Here is a 17,888-nt window from a genome sequence, read left to right as displayed (position 1 = left end):
TTTGATTTCATTACAGCTTGTCCTAGCGTATTAACAAGGTAATCTTTCCTTTTCCTTACTTTACTGCTCTGACCTTTCAGGGGAAATGTGATTTAAAAATTGGACACGATCCAAAGATGATGCCAGCATGACAAAGGATATTATTCTTACAGGCAGTATGGTTCCAAATGATCTGAGCTGTCGTTCTTTGCATGTATGATTCCCCCTCTACTCAAAGTGTGGTCCATGGACCAACAGAGGCATCAATTGTGAGCATGTGGGAAATGCAGAACTTTTGGCTCCTCCCCAGACCTACTAATTCAGAATGTGCATTTTAACAAGATGTCGTGGTTTAAAAGTATGTCCACAAATTCCTCAATACTCCTCTGTTTAGTGGAACCTGATTCTCCTTGTTTCGAGTGTGGGCTGTCCTTAATGACTTGTTTCTAACAGACAATATAGTGGAAATGATGGAGTATACTTCAAGGCTGGTAGGTCATAAAAGACATGGCCGTTTTTACCCTTCTCTCCAGGATCACTCACTCTGGGGGGAGCCAGCCGCCATGTGATGAGGACACTTAGGCACTTACTCTGTGGAGAGGGTCACATGGCCAAGAACTGAGGCCTCCTGCCTATAGCTGTGTCTCTGCAACATCTTGGAAGTGACTCCATCAGCCCCAGTCAAGCCTTCAGGTGACCTCATGAGAGACCCAGAGCCAGAATCACCCAGCTAAGTCAGTCCTGAATTCCTCACTCTCAGCAACTATGCTAGATAATAAATGTTTATTTTCAGCTGCCAAGTTTTGGACTGATATGCTATAAAGCAATAGATAACCAATATACAACACTTGCACATGATTTGGGGCACAGTAAAATTTGAGAAGCACTGAACTAGGCCATGAACTGGAAGGCAGAGACCAACTTAGTTTTTTTGTGTATCTTCAGAGCTTAATACAGTGTCTGATGCTCTGCAAATTTTTCTTAGATTAAATGCAAAATTAAGTTGCCCTGTTTCAAAAAATAAAATTTTTCTTTGTAATCATGTATGCACATTTGTAAAATACTCCAACATGCTAAAGTGTATTAGCAGTGACCAGTGAATCTCCCTGCAGACCGCTTGTTGATGAACAGGAAACTGACCAGCTGCCTTACTTTGTGATTACCTATTAGCAATCTGCCACGTAAGACAGTATGTTTTTTTTTCTTCTTATCCCTTCCAAAAGTAATGTTTGCCACAAAATCAAAACAATACGAACTGCACATAAGTAAAATAGAAAAGAAAGCACCCCTTCCAAACTTATTTCCTAGAAGTAAAACCATTATAAGAATTCATTTTGTACATTTCTAGACTTTAAAAAAAACTTTTTATCCGTATATGTACGCATTTGGGTTTGTATTGTTCCCCAAATGGAATGATACTGTGCATCTTGACCTGCAGTTTGCCTTTTTCTTTCAGTGACCTACTTGGCCATCCGTCCAAGCTGATGCCTGTAGATCCGCCTCACTCATTTAATTGGCTGCAGTTCTGTGTACAGCTGAGCCACTGTACCGTGCCAGCTCCTTCCCCTCACTGAAGAAGTACTGTTTTAACTGCTTTACCCCCTGAACTCTCAGGACCACCTTGTAAAACATGAACTCTCTCAGTCCCCGTGTCCCCCCCCCCCCCCCGCCATTTGCAGTATTCTAGGTCCTGGAGAGGCTTGAACTTTATCACTAGGCCATCCAGCCTCTTATTCCTCTCTTCGCCTCTCAGTGAACATTTGGGTTATTAATAACAGACTTTGGGGACCACATTTGAACATAGTTTCTATAGAATTTTAGGAGGAGGGACCCCCTTGGTGTTCTTCACCCTTTTGGAGATCCCATACCTCCTGGAGAGTAAGATAAAAATTGGACTTTTACCCCGTAAACTCCTAAAAATCCTCCTTAAGACCCCTGGTTTCAGGTGATTTGCCAAGAAGAAAACATGACCTTTCCCAGCTGAGAGGAACAAAAAAAACCTTTCCTCAAAACCACCTCTTTCTGGCCCTGCCAGAGCACAAAGCACTTTCCTATTGAATATGTTTTCAAAGGTTTAAAGGGCCCCTCTTGCCTTGGGGGACGTGCTTCCTCCCTCTTCTTCCCGAAATGGCAGCCCTGCTGAGCTGTGACTGAACACGACAGGTCCTTTGATCGCGGTTCACGAAAAAATTGCTACTGGGCACGCCAAGGGCAAGGAAGGTCTAAATCTAGGGCTTCCCGACATCTGTGGCCACCAGAGGGCGCCCTCACCTAAGAGTCCTGAGTCGAAAATACTGCCAACCCTGCTGCTAGTCGTTTCCAGAATGTCGTAGGGACAGCCCTGGGGAGTGTGGACAGGCAATTGCTATGCGTTGTGATAATCTGGTCATAATAATCCCACCCCCTGATCTTTGCTGTTAGATGAGAGTGGAATGTTACATTTGCACATTGCAAGATGTGGAGGGCTTGCTCAACTGGCTGTTCTACTCTGGGCCACTGACTTGAGCGTCCTTATGAGGGAGGAGGCATTTTCTTGCTGCGCTGACTGCATATTCATTAGCTGGCACTGCTTCCTGCACTCACCTTGCTCACTGCCTCCTTCTGATCCATATGCTCTGCCCTTCTGCTGAAGCTTGTTTGCCCTTTCAACCCTGTGTCTCTTAGGCGAAATCATTACACACCCTCTGTCCTATCCCTGCATATTCTGGCCTCCTGCGTTGGTGTTACATGGTTGTTACCTGCTTTCCTACCATTTCTCCAACCTGGCAGTGAGCTCAGAGTCAAGGGCTGTCCCCAGTGCGTGGAGTGTAGCAGTTCCTTGGTCAACATTTGATAAGTAAATCAAAGCTAAAAACAAATCATGCAGGCTCATAGAATGGAACAAAATGAATTGAAACATAATGACAGTCACCTACCTGCTCTCAATATGAATACACCTAGAAACTTCTGGATGAAATTTCGTATTTCGAAGTGGAGAAGGAGGGTCAAAGTTGTGAGTGTCCGGTCCTCCCCAGCATAAATCTGACAAACATTTCACCGGTAACCATGTCTCAACTCTTCTCCTTCAAAATGTTTTTTATTTATAGCTGCTGTGTTGTGGGGTTTTCTTTAGAATTTCTCTTTATGATATTTCTTTTCTTTTTAAAAAATCCAAATTATATTTCCAGTTATACAGAATTTTGTAATGTTTAATTTTGGAATTCTTGCTTAGGCGTGAACATCAAACTAAACTTTTGAGATTAAAAAAAAATTTACTGGTCCTCCTGCTTCCTCCAGTTCCACTTAAGCAGGCAATATAGGGCTGGTCTAACGGATGGATATAATTTAAAAACTCACACAAGGGCTTGATGAGAATTAGTGGTTTAATTCCACAAGGGTTTTCTTTTAAATCTACCCCCAAATTGATGCTTTTCCCTGCTTTATGTCTTGCTTTCTGGGCTGATTCAGGATTTTCATTATGTCCCACTTTCCTTGCCTTGTTTTCTCCTAAGTTGTGGCTTCATGTTCCGATTTTCTCCAGCCCACTTGGTGCCAAGACAGCTGGAAACATGTCCCAGACCAGGTTGTCTTCATCAGGTGGAAACAATGGTGACAGCAGCGCTCCCTGCTCTAATGAGGCGACGGAGCGAGGGCGGGTGGGGGCGGCCTTTGTGTGGTGTTTTCCACGCCTAACTTCCACGTGGCTTTATTGAAACAAGAATTACACGGAGATGCCACCTGTTGCACTCACTTGCTGATGCTCTGTGTATGTGTGTGTGTGTAAGTCAACATGGGCATTAAAAGATTAATTATCTCAGTTACTTATTTGGCTGCTTTAAGGGAGCATATTATGTTAAGTGCTGTGCAATAGAAGAATTTTAGAACATGAAATTCTCCCTTATATTATTTAGAAGAGACACAAAATATCTCACCTTTGTTTCTCATAAGTATTAGCTCTGCCAAATGAAAAACACGGAGGTCATTTTTTTCAGGCATGGTTTGATCCAGGAGCTCAAACCAAATACCTGGCTGCTTTTTCTCTCTCTCATCTCTGCTTTTCACAGTGTTGAAACTGGGCTCCCAGTGGCCCTCCTCATGTGGTGGCAGAATTGCCGCAGCACTTCCATCTATCACCTCCTAATACCCCTCCATCTGCAAAAAGGGTGAGGGCCTCTTCCTCTAGATTCTGCAGAAGATAGAGAAAACTTGATATCCCAGAATCCACAGCACATGCTCCTCTCCTACCTCTTGTCTCATTTTTTCTCTAATCAGGTCACATTCCTGGCTCCTGACCAATAACTGTGGCCTGGGGAATTGTACGGCTCTCATTGGCCAGGCCTGGTCACATAGTCGCTTTGAAACTGGTGGAGGGGAAACACTCCACGCAAGCCACAGGGGCCCAGAGTGGGACAGGGGTGGTTCCACAAAGGAAGCCTGAGTTCCCTCACCAGGAGAAGAGAGAACAGATGGTGGGCAAGTGAAAAGGCCTGACGTCCCCTGAGCCCAGGAGGTCGTGATGGAGACAGAACTTGAGTGGATATAAATGGGGCAGTGGGTTCATGGACTGGGTCAGGGAAGATGAGAAGGCGGGCGGTGGGGGGACACACACACGTTACTATAGTGCTCACCTCAACAGTGGATGAGGACCTGGGTGAGTGTCTTTATGGTGAAGAGAAGCAGCGTAGCTTCATGGCCTTGAACACCTGGGTGTGAATTCTTGTTCTGCCATTTACCGGGTATTACCTAACCTCTCTGAGCCTTAATTTTCCCTTGCGTAAAATGATTGCACGAGGGTTGTCATGAATGACCCTGAAAACATTATGCTAAGTGGAAGAAGCCAATCACAAAGGACCACATGTTATGATTCCATTTACATGAATGTCCAGGCTAGGTAAACCCGTACAGACAGGAAGTAGATTTGGGGTCGGCTAGGGCCGGGGGAATGGGGGTGTTGGAGGCTGATAGCTAAGGAGTTCGGGGTTTCTTTTCAGGATAATGTTCTAAAATTGACAGAGGTAATGGTTGCACAGTTCTGTGAATATACTGAAAACCATTGAATTATACGCCTTAAATCAGCGAGTTGTGTGATAGGTGAATTACATCTCAGTAAAAATTTTTTAAAAAGGTCATGTGTGTCAAGTGCTTTGAACGGTGCCTGCCACATCCTCCCTGCCCCATCAGACCTGGAGGTCACAGCAGCTGCCAGCTGTCGTAGGACCTTGGAGGCTTCACCATCCCTCAAGCTTAAGTTTACTTCATCCTGCCCTCACCTTTCTGAGCAGTCTCCTCATTAAACTCCACTCAGTTACCCCTATTTGAGTGCCTCTCTTTTCTTCCTGGACCCTGACTGCTTAGAAAGCACCTCTCCAGAAGAAAAGCAGGACTCGGCTAATCAGTCAGGTGGACACTTAACATTGACTAGTAATGGTCAATGTTATGTGTCCACTTGAATGGATTATGGGTGCCCATTTACTCAAACATTATTCTGGGTTTTTCTGTGAGGGTGTTTTTGGTTGAGATTAACACTTAGTAAACCGAGTAAAGGAGATTGCCCTCCCTAATGTGGATGGGCCTCAGCCAATCAGTCAAGGGCCTGAACAGAACAAAAAAGCTGACCCTCCCAAAAGTAAAGGAATTCCTCCGGCCTGACTGCTGAGCTGAGACATGGGTCTTTTTCTGCCTTCAGACTTGAACTGAAACATTGGCTCTTCTTGGGTCTGGAGTTGCCAGCTTTCAGACTGGAACTCCACTGTCGGCTCTCCTGAGTCTCCAGCTTGCCTACTTGCAGATCTTGAGACTTGTCAGCTTCTGTAATCACGTGAGCCAATTCCTTACAAGTCTCCTTTCTCCCTATATGTGTATACACCCTGTTGGTTCTGTTTTTCTCAGGAACCCTAATACTGGACCTAAAGGAGAGATGAGTCAATGGTGAGCTTAAGGCTGAATAATTAGGAAAATGATCAAAATAGAGGCTAAAAATAAGGAAGTCATACCAACGGAACTGACTGGTTTTGGAAGAAGAGGGTTTTTTGGGGTTTTTCCCCCCACTCACAAAGCATTAATTAAGCATCTGCCCTGTGCCAGATAAAGTGCCAGCCACCGGGGATTGAAAGATGTAGGCCCTGGCTGGTGTGGCTCAGTGGACTGAGCACTGACCTGTGAACCAAAGGGTAGCTGGTTTGATTCCCAGTCAGGGCACATGCCTGGGTTGCGGACCAGGTCCCCAGTAGGGGACGCTCAAAAGGCAACCATATATTGAAGTTTCCCTCTTATTCTCTCTCCCTTCCCCTCTCTAAAAATAAGTAAATAAAATCTTTTTTAAAAGAAAGAAAGACCTACCTGGCTGTGTAAACTAGAGGCCAACATCCAGCCTTCTGATCCTTCAGCCTCACCTACCAAATTAAATTAATTTTAAGATCTGCAGTTTTGCTCCTTGAATTGCTCTCAAATCCATTTCATTGGCAGATAGAGAAGGCTTTCATTGGAATCACCATCTTCTATCCTTTTAGATGTTTTGTAATGATTTCACTTAGGGTTCGCGAGAAGCATGGACCTATTTGAGGTGTTTCAGGTGAAGAGTTTTGTATGTGAAATCAGTAAATGGAAAGTCACTGGTATTGATCAAAGTATATGGTCATAAAGTATATTTCCCATTTCTATATTAAGGTGATAAAAAAGGGTGTTGCTAACAATGTTAAGTGTTTATTGGGGGGAGAGAGAGTGTCCACGTAAAAATCTGCAGTATTCTATGAAATGCCATTAGTCAAAATGGACTAGAGTAAAGAAAGAGGGGAGGGGGAGAGAGGGCACCTCCAGGTCGGGAGAAAAGGACACCCATTCTGGGTGACGGCTAAGGCTGAGTCTGGCCTCCTGCGGGTCACTCCATACTTCATACTTTATCCGCATCTGAGGGAAGGGAATCTTAAGAAAGCCACAGCAAAAAATGACAGCTTGGACCACTCCCACCTCCTTGGAGTAATGTGGCACATGGTACTTATCTGCCCATGTCCACGAGAAGCCAGGGGAAGCCCTCACGCTGCCTCCCTCCACACAGCAACTGAGCATGCCCGTGGGACTGTGTTTGGGTCAGTGATACATAAATGTACGTTCTTAGGTGGGATTTTCAGGAAAGCTTCTCAGGAATGGGACAGACAGCTGTGACCTGCTCTTCTTGTCCTTTCCCCAAATGTTGCATCCAGCCTGGGATATGGATATCATGGCTGGAACTCCTAAATCCATTCTGAAGGTACAATACAGTTCAACATGTGCAAAATGACTTCTGTCCGAGGTATTTGCTGCAGCATTATTTGTAATAGCAAATGATTGTAACTGATCTCAGTACCTGCCAGAAGGGGACCAGTTAAACAAATTATGATTCAGCCATAACAGAGATTACTCTGTAGTGATGAAGAAAAATGAAGTATCTCTGTTGAGATATGGAAAAATCTCCAACACTGACTAGTGGCAGTGAACCAAGACACAGAACAATGTGTATAGGTATAGCACAAACCCCAGCTAAACCACTTCAGTAGCCTGATGAGCTTGAACTCTTAAATTTCTAGGTCAGGAGTCAGCAGACTGGTTCTGGAGCCAAATCTAATTGTTGTTATAAATAAAGTTTTATTGGAATACACCTTTATTTTACATATCTGTGGCTTCTTTCCTGCTACATGCTACATTGGCAGACTTGAATAGTTGGGACAGAATGTCTATGGCCTGCAAAACTTAAAATATTTACTACTGGCCCTTACAGAAAACATTTGCTGGACTCCCTGATGTAGGCATTACTCTCATTATTCTTAAAGTGGGTTGAGCTCTGACTGGCATGGCTCAGTGGGTTGTGCATTGTCCTGCAAAGCAAAAGGTCACCTGTTCGATTTCTGGTCAGGACACATGCCTGGGTTGCGGGTTTGGTCCCCAGTCGGGGTGCCTGCAAGAGGCAACCCGATTCATGTTTCCCTCCCACATTGATGTTTCTCTCCTTCTCTTTCTCCCTCTCTTCCCCTCTTTCTATAAGTAAATAAATAAAATCTTTTAAAATGGGTTAAAAAACACAACTTGCTTCATAGAGATTGTAAGGATTAAGAAACAACAGAAAAAACTAGCATTTATAGTAAACTCAATAAATGCAATAGTGATTATGATTTTCTCAGTGGTTTTATTCTGCTTATCCTCTAGTAGAAATTTTCCTGTAGCAATCTGACCAATTTAAGTTTCTTGCAAATCCAGGTAGATTGCTTTAGATACTAAAGAGTAGCTTCCAAACCTAGTAAATGTGTGTGTGGGGGGGGGCGGGGGGGATGTTGGCATTGAGTTGTGGGATGAGAAACCAATGGTTGTTAAGCCTTTACAGCAGGTCTTTGAATAATGTCATTTTGTTCAACATCATTTGGTTATAACTGATAAAATGCTCTAGAAACTTAACTCTTGTTTATATCAATTAGCCTATGGTAAAATTGTTTCATTATATGTCATTTCACTAAAAGCTGCAGAATCTATTGGCGTTGTTAAGTCAGGACGTATGTGCCAGGTGTGGACTGGATCTTTCTGTGTGTTACTCCACATAGCCTATACTGCCAGGAAACTTGAAAATCAAAAAGGGATAAATAGTTGGTGCCACTCAGTAAGTCACTGATCTGAGACACAAACCCAGCACTGTTTACCTCCAAAGCACTTGCTCTTTCTAATTACTAAGCTGTGTCTGCTGCCAGGCGGATTCTTGGTCTGCTGCACACCTCCACTGTGGTTTGCCCAGGATGGTTCTGGTCTGTGCCTGTTGTCCAACTTACTATCCATGGCAGTCCGTTTCCCTCTCAAGATTGTCTGAGTCTGGACAATAAATTCTATGGCACCTACTATCACTAATAAGGCTTTCAGTGTCAACTCAGTGAGGGCTGAGATCTTTGTTTTGTTCAGAGTATATTCCAAGCACCTAGAACAACATGGCACATAAGTATGTGTTGAATCAATGAATGTTGAATGAGTTATTGGTAATCCACATGGGTACCTGTCAGGTGAACAAAAGCCACACAGTGAGATAAGGATTAAATTAACTCTGAGCACACATGGATGCCTGGCTCTTGGTCCCTGTCTGTGGTTACAGCAAGCTGTGCCTAGTTTGTGGGTCTTGTGTTTTAACTTACGCAAATCGAGCACCTGCTTTATACCAGGATGGTCCACGTTGGTCATCCCAGGTGAAGGAAGTGACTATGGTTAAGGCCTCCTACAGGATGGGTGCGCTGTGGGAGATCCCTCACGCAGGGTCAGAAATAATATGCATCAAATTGAGCTCCAGGTGGCTTTGCTGAAGAAAGGGGAGGTGGATTATATGCTCAGCACAGCCCTGATGTAAAGGCAAGGTTGACAATCTGTCCCTTGTGTGCACACAGAGTGCCATGGGCCACTTCCAGCAGCAGAAGAAAGCCTGACCTTTGACAGGGGCTATAAAAAGAGCTGTATTCACTTCTTTCCTCACAGTGTGCCGTTAACAAAGGAGGAAACGTGAAGGGCTTCTATACCCAAGTGAAAGGCACACAGAGGCAACTCAGCATTTTGCCAAGCTGATGGCCAGAGCACTGAGGCATTTATCTGTATAAGGTGCTGCTTAGGTTCTGGGCAGCCCGATAGGGCCTGGAGAACCCGGCCGTGTGGCAGTCGGTAGAAGAGCATCCTTTCACGTTACACTCCAGCACCTCCAGGCTGGGGCCAGGGTGGCAGTTTGGGAAGGCTGCTAAGAAGCTTCAGAGCCAGGAGTCTGAGTTATTGGAGATGCTGGCTTTAGGAGCCTTAGAAATCACATCTACATTTATGATGGGCTCAAGTGGCCCACTGAAGGGTGTCACATCCTCCAGTGAGAATTTTCAAAGCTGCAATTGACAAAGACATTACAAGGGATGAGAGCCGTTGGCAAGTTTCAGAGAATGTGAGTTACTTGTTCCTGTTCCCCGTTTCTCCCAGTCCCAGGGGACGGGATAGGGAACATTCCAAAGTCAGTAAGATGGTGAAAGTCATGAGTAGTCAAAGATACCTTCCTATGAAATCATTTCTTAAACTCCCTAGAAAATACAGCATTATGTTGTCTCCCAGAAACTCCATACACCTAGCTGATTTTTTTCCTGATCTGGAACCCATCACTGCCTTTCTCTGGTTGAGCTCTATTAGCAGTTGTTTCGTAGGACCATGCTGAAGGGAAATGGCCATTTTTAAATACTAATTGCCCCCAGCAGGTGGGAACTGAGTTGGAGTAAGGGGACAACAGCATATACACAGCTTCCATCTTACACCCCAGTAAAGGCATGTGCTCGATAGACTCAATGGTAGATGGGTTGGTCCCCTGCAACGTTGACATTCTCTTTCTCTCTTTGTTTTTCTTCCTGCCTCTTGCTGCCACATGCTATGGTCGAATTCACATAAATTACAGGGGGTGGGGCTTCTCTGTTCGACCCTAACAGAAAAACTATAAATAGTAGAGATTCGGATGCCATGGAGAGATTCAGATACGACCAAACAAGTGACCAATTTTCAAAACCAGTCACCCTTGTCAGGTGCCTGCTCATCATTAAATTAGTATGTTGATGTATTCCTGGCATCTGTTCTGAAAAATCCTTGCAGCCTCAACCTGTGCCTGCTGAAATCAAAGCAAACACTTACGTAAAACCTACCATGCATATCTTCTTTACCAACCTGTCCCTCGCTCCCATCTCTATGGAAATCATTTATTTCAGTAGAAGGATAACAAAAGATAGGCCAGAAGCTCAAGTGGAATTCAAGGCAGAATGTCTGTGTACACTCCCAAATTTATATATTGAAATGAATGTTTGTGTACCCCCACATTTATATGTTGAAATCGGACCCACGATGTGATGGTATTAGGAGATGGAGCCTTTGAGAGGTGATAAAATCATGAAGGTGGAGCCCTCACAAATGGATTAGTTTTCTTATAGAAGGGACCCCAGAAAGCTCCCGTGCCCCTCTGCTATGTGAGCACACAGCGAAAACATGGCTGGCTGTGAACCTGGAAGTGGGCTCTTATCAGACACCAAATCTGCTGGTGTCTTGATCTCGCACTTCCCAGGCTCCACAACTGTGAAAGATGAATTTTTGATGTTTATAAGCCACCCAGTCTGTGATATTCTGTTAGAGCAGCTCAAACTAAGGCAGCTTCCAATTATGGAGGACAGCTGTTGACACCATTTAAGAGATGGGCTTTGAATGCTTTGAGAGTCTGAGGAAGGTATTTGGAAGGAAGGAAGCCCTCTTTTCCCCTACTTCGAATCTCTTAGAGGAGAGACTCAAACCAACCTAAATGTAGTCATGGCTGGATCCAGGAGCTCAAATGAAACCATCAGTAATTTCTGTCCCTAGTCTTGGTAGTCCTTTCCTCTCCAACAAGACTTTCCCTTGGGTTGGCAAAATGCCTGCTGGCCTCTCCAGACTTACAGCCTAATGGACCAGCAACTCTGATAGAGAAAGGACTTCTCTTTCTCAATTTCCAGTGAAAGTCCCACGTTGACTCTGGAATAAATTGCAAATGGCCTCAAATTCTTTGCAGCTCCTTCCCCCAAGAGGTGAAATTTATTATACCATTCCCTAAGTCTGGGCTGGATTTGTAGCTTACGTTGACCAATAGAATGTAGTAAAAGTGACAATGTATGAGTTCCAAGCCTAAGTCTTAATCTGCTTTTCAGTCTTTGCTCTGGATTTCTTTGAATGCTACAGCCACAGCAACAAGCCTGGAATAGCCTACCAGAGGATGAGAAATTACATGGATCAGGAACATGCTGTCCCACATGTCCCTAGGCAAACCAGCCTACCAACCACTGGGCATTGAGTAGTCCATCCTAGACCATGCAGCTCCAGGCAAGCCACCAAGAGACCACTGAGATCTAGACCAAGCTGGCCTAGAAGAGAAGAACCACCCTACCTACCCACAGAATTGTGAAAAATAATAAACGTTTGTTATTTAAGCCTTTAAGGTTTGGGATGTTTGTTATGTAGCAAAAACTAACTGATACTTACGGATCAACTTGGGGCATCTTCTCACCCTGAATCACATAGTGAGTAAGGGAATACTGTACTCTCGATGCACTGGCCTAGGTTATGTGTCTACTCTGGGAACTGAGGGTTGTGGCAACTGCCACCAAAATCAATCAAAGAGCTGAGGGAGGGGAAGTTCCCAAGAAAAATCAGGGTGCTATTACCAGATGGATGCCAAGGAAGCAGACACAAGAGATACTTACTAGAGAGTTCTAACCCGTACTGGTAATCTAGGGGAGCTTGCATTAATGGCCTCAATCCTAGTTCTCATTTGCAGCATAGTCCTAAGGATAACACTGCCTCTTTGACATTTCATTCAAAGAGCTGTCATGGTGTAAGGGCAAGAGCATTGGGGTAGGAATCGGATGGAGTTGAGTTTTAAGTATGGGTTTTATCTGCTCTTGGCTGGATGACCTTGCACATGTTTTGTAATCCCTCTGAATTTTAGTTTTCTCATCTGTAAAGTGGGAGATGATATTAATACCTACCTGTTATATAAAAGTTGGCTATGAGCATTAATGGTAACACATATGGAAAGCACAGTGCTTGGCACATTTCAGGGGCTCAGGAACGTGAACAGTTGTGAGTTTGTAGATGCATCCAGGTGTCAAGAAGCCAGGTCTTCATGAGTAAGTGGCAGAATTTCCCACTGTGCCCACCCAGAATGCAAGGAAATATGCTCCCCAGTGGGGGTTCTGGGGCTCCTTTCTGCTCTGTTCCCTCTCAAGGATGCAAATCCCAAGTGATTCTTTCTTGGTGTCAAAACACAAGAGTCTTCTTGGCTTTTTAGGCACAGGAAAGAGGGTTGCTTCCCCTCCTCGGTGGAAGTTTTCCCAAGTGAAATGTGTGGAGTATGAGTTACACTGGGGATCCTGGCCAGGCTGCGGTGCTGTTCTTGCTGGTTGGAACGTCTTGCTGCCTGTGTCCTTAGACAGAGGATCACGGGACGTCTGTGCGGGCCAGGCCCTAGAGCAGGCCCATCTGTCTATCAGTCTGTGGGCTTAGTAATGACTTCTTGCATCCAGGTGCAGGCTTTTTTCTCCTCCCCAGCCCTTTAGACTTCACAGGCCGGTAACATGAATTCAACAAATATTTATTTATCGAGTGACACTTGTGCCAGGCACTGAGGAGGTAACGGGTCACAAAGCAGGCAGACAAAACCCTGCCCACCTGCGAGTGGCAGATGAAGTGATTTGGGAGACTGACCCAGGATCGCCGACTTTTCATTTTGCTAAGAGAGTACTGAAGGAGAGAAACCAACTTCCCGTGATTATCATTACTATTGATTTCTCCTTAGAAGAGAATGGTTATTTTAACATTCAACAGAGTAGAAGGGCATACTCTTAAAGGGTTTTTTAAATGACTGTGTTAGAACCAAATCATATGCAAATTTAAATCGTTGGGATTTGGCTACATAAGCAAAAATGCTTTGGGGTGTGGGAGAGAGCACTTTAAATCATGTGGACAATGTTGGTTTACTTAAAAGACTGTTCTTAAAGAGCTGATCTCGTTGTCTCCCATTGTCCAAGTCTTACAAAGGCTCACTCACCATGTTGAGTGCTTAAAGATATGTATTATTCATATAACTTGTCTGTAAACTCAAACCAAGTCTTTCATGGGGTACTCAGCTGATGAAACTTTGATTTTAGTGCTGGAGAAAAATCTGTCATAGCCAATGAGAGACAAAATACCAGTCTCCAAACTAGCAACTTCTTAACAGCTTTTCAAATGTTTTTTTTTTTCCTCTCAGCATTATATTAACATTTTTTTTGAAGCAAACAGAGAAAGCAAAAGAATTGTACAGAGAACACTCATATATCAACAATTGAGGTTCTACCATTAACATGAAATTTCACTGGCTGTATGATATGTCTCTCCACTTACCCATCCCTCTCTCCACCCATCAATCCCTCTGATTTTCTGATATATTTCAAAGGCAATTGCTGAGGCTAGCTCACTTCACCCATAAACACTTCAGCATGCATTTTACCCACTAGAATCCAATATGTGTTTATGATTTTTTTGAGATAAAATTTAGATACAGTGAAATGTGTAAGAAGAGGACCATTCGATGTTTTGACAAATGTGTAATCCACACCCCTGTGCCAATCTGTCAAGAGCAGTTTGAACTAAAAACAATTTTATTTTGCTACATGCTGACTTTGAAATGTCCCTACCCTATAAGAGGAGACTCCACTGTAAATTGGGCTTTATGAAAAATTCCCTTCATATGTCTTACTTTGATCTCCCCCCCTCCCCAGGCCCTGGAAAATTATCTGATACCTAATTGGAAACAACTGACTGAAGGCATTGTGTAGGGTTGTTAAAGGTATCAGCAAGAGAGGCGTGGGTCTGCATCTCAGCTCTGCCACTTACTGGCTATTTGACCTGGGGCAAAGTATGTGGCCTGCCTATGCCTCAGTTTCCCCATCTACAAAAGGCAGATAAAAACAGAACCCACCTTGTAAGGTTGTTTTGTGTGGTGAGGGCTGAATGAGTGAAAACCATGTAAAGTATTTAATTAGAACATGGCCTGTAGAACAGTAAACATTCAGGATATGCCGACTCTTACCTCCACACTCACAGAAGGAGGCAGGGAAGAAGGGACCTCATATCTGACTCATCAATTTTGCAGACAGTGGCTTTCTGAACTCAGTGGTTTTATGTTCCACTCAGTGCTGACTCTCTTTTAGCCCCATTGGCCCTCCAACTAGAAATTAAATGACTGTCAAAATTCTCATCATGACATCACCAGACAATGCCAGTGGGAAGTCTATGTCCATAAAATGACTCAAACTAGAAGAACTGGAGCAGGTGGGGAATTAGGTTCTTACTCTCTAATTGTCTCGGATTTATAGTGTAAATCTCATGGCTGTGAGTTTAATATTGTACCATTTTATTGCAAAGAAATTGCATTATAGACTCATTAGCTCTCTCTTGGCTCCTCATCTCTGCCAGACCAAAGCTTCCCTTTGACTGATGTTGGTTTCATTATTCATGACTTTCATATAAACAGTGGCTTTGGAAATGCAGACCAGGCAAGAACATTCTCTAGTGAAAAGTTCTTTATCAACATAGGGCTGCTTTGCTGAACTTTTGAAATAAGAATCGTTCATTTGTTCTTTCAGTCAGTCAGTCATTCAGCAATCAGTAACTGTGTACAGGACAGATAATGGTCCTTGTTCACAAGGAAAGCTTACAGTATATTTTGAAATACAAACATTTAATTAGTAATCATACAAATAATGAATCACAATTAGGATAGAACTGATCCAACACAGCCCATGGAGTAGATACTGTAGGTTGCCTACTATGGCAAAGGCTGGTGATTGTCCCATAATATTTATTCTCTTTCTTTTCCATAGTAATTAAACTCATTTTTAGCAGGATACATGCTGCAGGATAATAACTACATTTCTCAGCCTCCTTTGCACTACATGTGGCCATGTACATTTCTGAGACCAATTCCAATGTGTGGAAGGGCAATTTCCCATGCCACCAAGCAATTCTTGGACACCAGCTAGGTGCCCTACAACTCAACTCAATTTTGACACTATGTACCTAGATATAGTGTCAGATCCAATAGATTAAGGTCTCAGCCCCACAAGACTGTACCTTGATACCATTTCAGATGCCAATTGCAAGTCCAAGTTGTCCCCTATGCTTCTGACAAGAAATGCCCCCCAAACCCCCAATACCTTCCCCTTGGATTTGCTAGAGTGACTCACAGAACTCAGAACCATTTTACTTACTAGATCACCAGTTTATTATGAAAGCATATAACTCAGGAACAGCAGATAGAAGGGGGAATGCATAGGGGAAGGGGCATGGAGCTTCCATGCCATCTCCAGGCAAACCATTCTTCCCACGTCTTCATGTGTTCACCAACCCAGAAGTTCTCCAGACCCATCCTTTTGGGGTTTTATGGTAACTTAATTATTGATTGATTAAATGATTGGCCATTTGCATTTGAGCTCAATCTCCATCTCTTTTCTCTCCCCTGGAGATTGGAGTTTGGGGGTATGGGAAAGACTGAAAGTTTCAATCTTCTAATCACATGCTTAGTTCTCCTGGCAACTAGCACCCATCCTCAGGTGCTGGTGGAAAAGGTCCCCTTATTAACATAACGGAAGACACCTTGATACTCTCCTGAAATCCCAAGGGTTTTAGGACTTCTGTGCCAGAAATGGGGACAAAGATCAGATCTATGTTTCTTATTAAAGGTCACACCATGTGACTAAGTTCCGGCCAATGTAATGGGCAGATGTGGAACGTGCTCTTCCATGGCCTGCCCCTCTTTGTCCTTTTACTCCCTCGCATGGGCTGGAATGCCATCTTGCACTATGGGTGTCAGGGCAGCACCTAGGCATGGCGGAACAAGGAGATGGAAGGAGGCTGAGTTCCTGACACTGACTGTTCATGAGAGAGAAAGTGTTTCCGTAACAACAGCAGCATTTATACTTTAATTAATACATCCATTGATCTATTACTCCTTCCTTATTAAGAGAACCCTGGATTTATTCAGGTGTCAACTCTTTATTTTATTTTTATTTATTGATTTTAGAGAGAAGAAGGGCGAGGGAGGGAAGAAGAGAGAGCGGGGGGAGAGAGAGAGAAACATTGATTTGTTCCACTTATTTATACATTCATTGGTTGATTCTTGTATATACCCTGACTGGGGACTGAACCTACGACCTTGGCATATTGGAACAATGCTCTAATCAGTTGAGCTACCCAGATAGGGTCAGGTATCATCTCTTTTCTTAAAATATATATCTTATTGATTATGCTATTACAATTGTCCCATTTTTTTCTCCCTTTTATTCCCCTCCTCCTTGTACCCCCCATCCCATCAGCATCCCCCACCCTTAGTTCATGTCCATGGGTCATACATATAAGTTCTTTGGCTTCTCCATTTCCTATACTATTCTTAATCTCCCCCTGTCTATTTTGTGCCTGCTATTGATGCTTCTTATTCCCTGAACTTTTACCCTTATTTTCCCCCTCCTCCTCCCCTCTGATCTTCATTTCTGTGATTCTATTCCTGTTCTAGTTGTTTGTTTACTTTGTTTTTGCTTTTGTTTTTAGGTTCAGTTCTTTATAGTTGTGAGTTTGTTATCATTTTACTGTTCATAGTTTTTGATCCTCATCTTTTTCTTAGATAAGTCCCTTTATCATTCCATATAATAAGGGCTTGGTGATGATGAACTCCTTTAACTTGACCTTATCTGGGAAGCACTTTATCTGCCCTTCCATTATAAATGGTAGCTTTGCTGGATAGAGTAATCTTGGATGTAGATCCTTGCTTTTCATGACTTTGAATACTTCTTTCCAACCCCTTCCTGCCTGCAAAGTTTCTTTGGAGAAATAGCTGATAGTCTTACGAGAACTCCTTTGTAGGTAGCTCTCTTCTTTTCTCTTGCTACTTTTAAGATTCTCTCCTGATCTTTAATCTTGGGTAATATAATTATGATGTGCCTTGGTGTGTTCCTCCTTGGGTCCAATTTCTTTGGACTCTCTGAGCTTCCTGGATCTCCTGGAAGTCTATTTCCTTGGCCAGACTGGTGAAGTCCTCCTTCATTATTTTTTCAAATAAGTTTTCAATTTCTTGGTCTTCCTCTTCTCCTTCTGGCACCCCTATGATTTGGATGTTGGCATGTTTAAAGTTGCCCTGGAGATTCCTAAGCCTCTTCTCATTTTTTTGAATTCTTGTTTCTTCATTCTGTTCTGGTTGAATGTTTATCTCTTCCTTCTGTTCCCAATCGTTGATTTGAGTCCTGGTTTCCTCCCCTTCACTGTTGGTTTCCTGTTAATTTTGCTTTATTTCACTTTGCATAGCCTCCACTTTTTCCTCCATCTTGTGACCCTACTCAGCCAATTCTGTGAGCATCCTG

At 43.4% G+C, this 17,888-nt stretch overlaps 1 protein-coding gene across 6 annotated transcripts in view; it reads left to right on the top strand.

The window, feature by feature from the left end:
• The window catches only part of COQ7 (coenzyme Q7, hydroxylase), a 49,312-nt gene that overhangs the window by 11,985 nt on the left and 19,439 nt on the right, over positions 1–17,888 (top strand). Inside the window, exon 7 of one of the 6 annotated variants that reach the window (XM_054589637.1) lies at positions 11,677–11,910. The exons of 2 other annotated variants lie outside the window; for them this stretch is intronic. The gene's annotated coding sequence lies outside the window, so the exon portion shown is untranslated. Of the gene's footprint in view, positions 1–512; positions 997–1,435; positions 1,545–11,645; positions 11,911–17,888 lie in introns of those variants that run through there. 3 more of the 6 variants (XM_054589636.1, XM_054589641.1, XM_054589639.1) reach the window with 3 other exon arrangements.

Source organism: Pteronotus mesoamericanus, unplaced genomic scaffold (genome assembly GCF_021234165.1).
Source record: "Pteronotus mesoamericanus isolate MK-2021 breed Mesoamerican mustached bat unplaced genomic scaffold, CSHL_Meso_final scaffold_167, whole genome shotgun sequence".
Lineage (NCBI taxonomy): Eukaryota > Metazoa > Chordata > Mammalia > Chiroptera > Mormoopidae > Pteronotus > Pteronotus mesoamericanus.
Note: the sequence above shows the minus strand (reverse complement) of the source record. Positions and strands in the feature narration are given on the sequence as shown.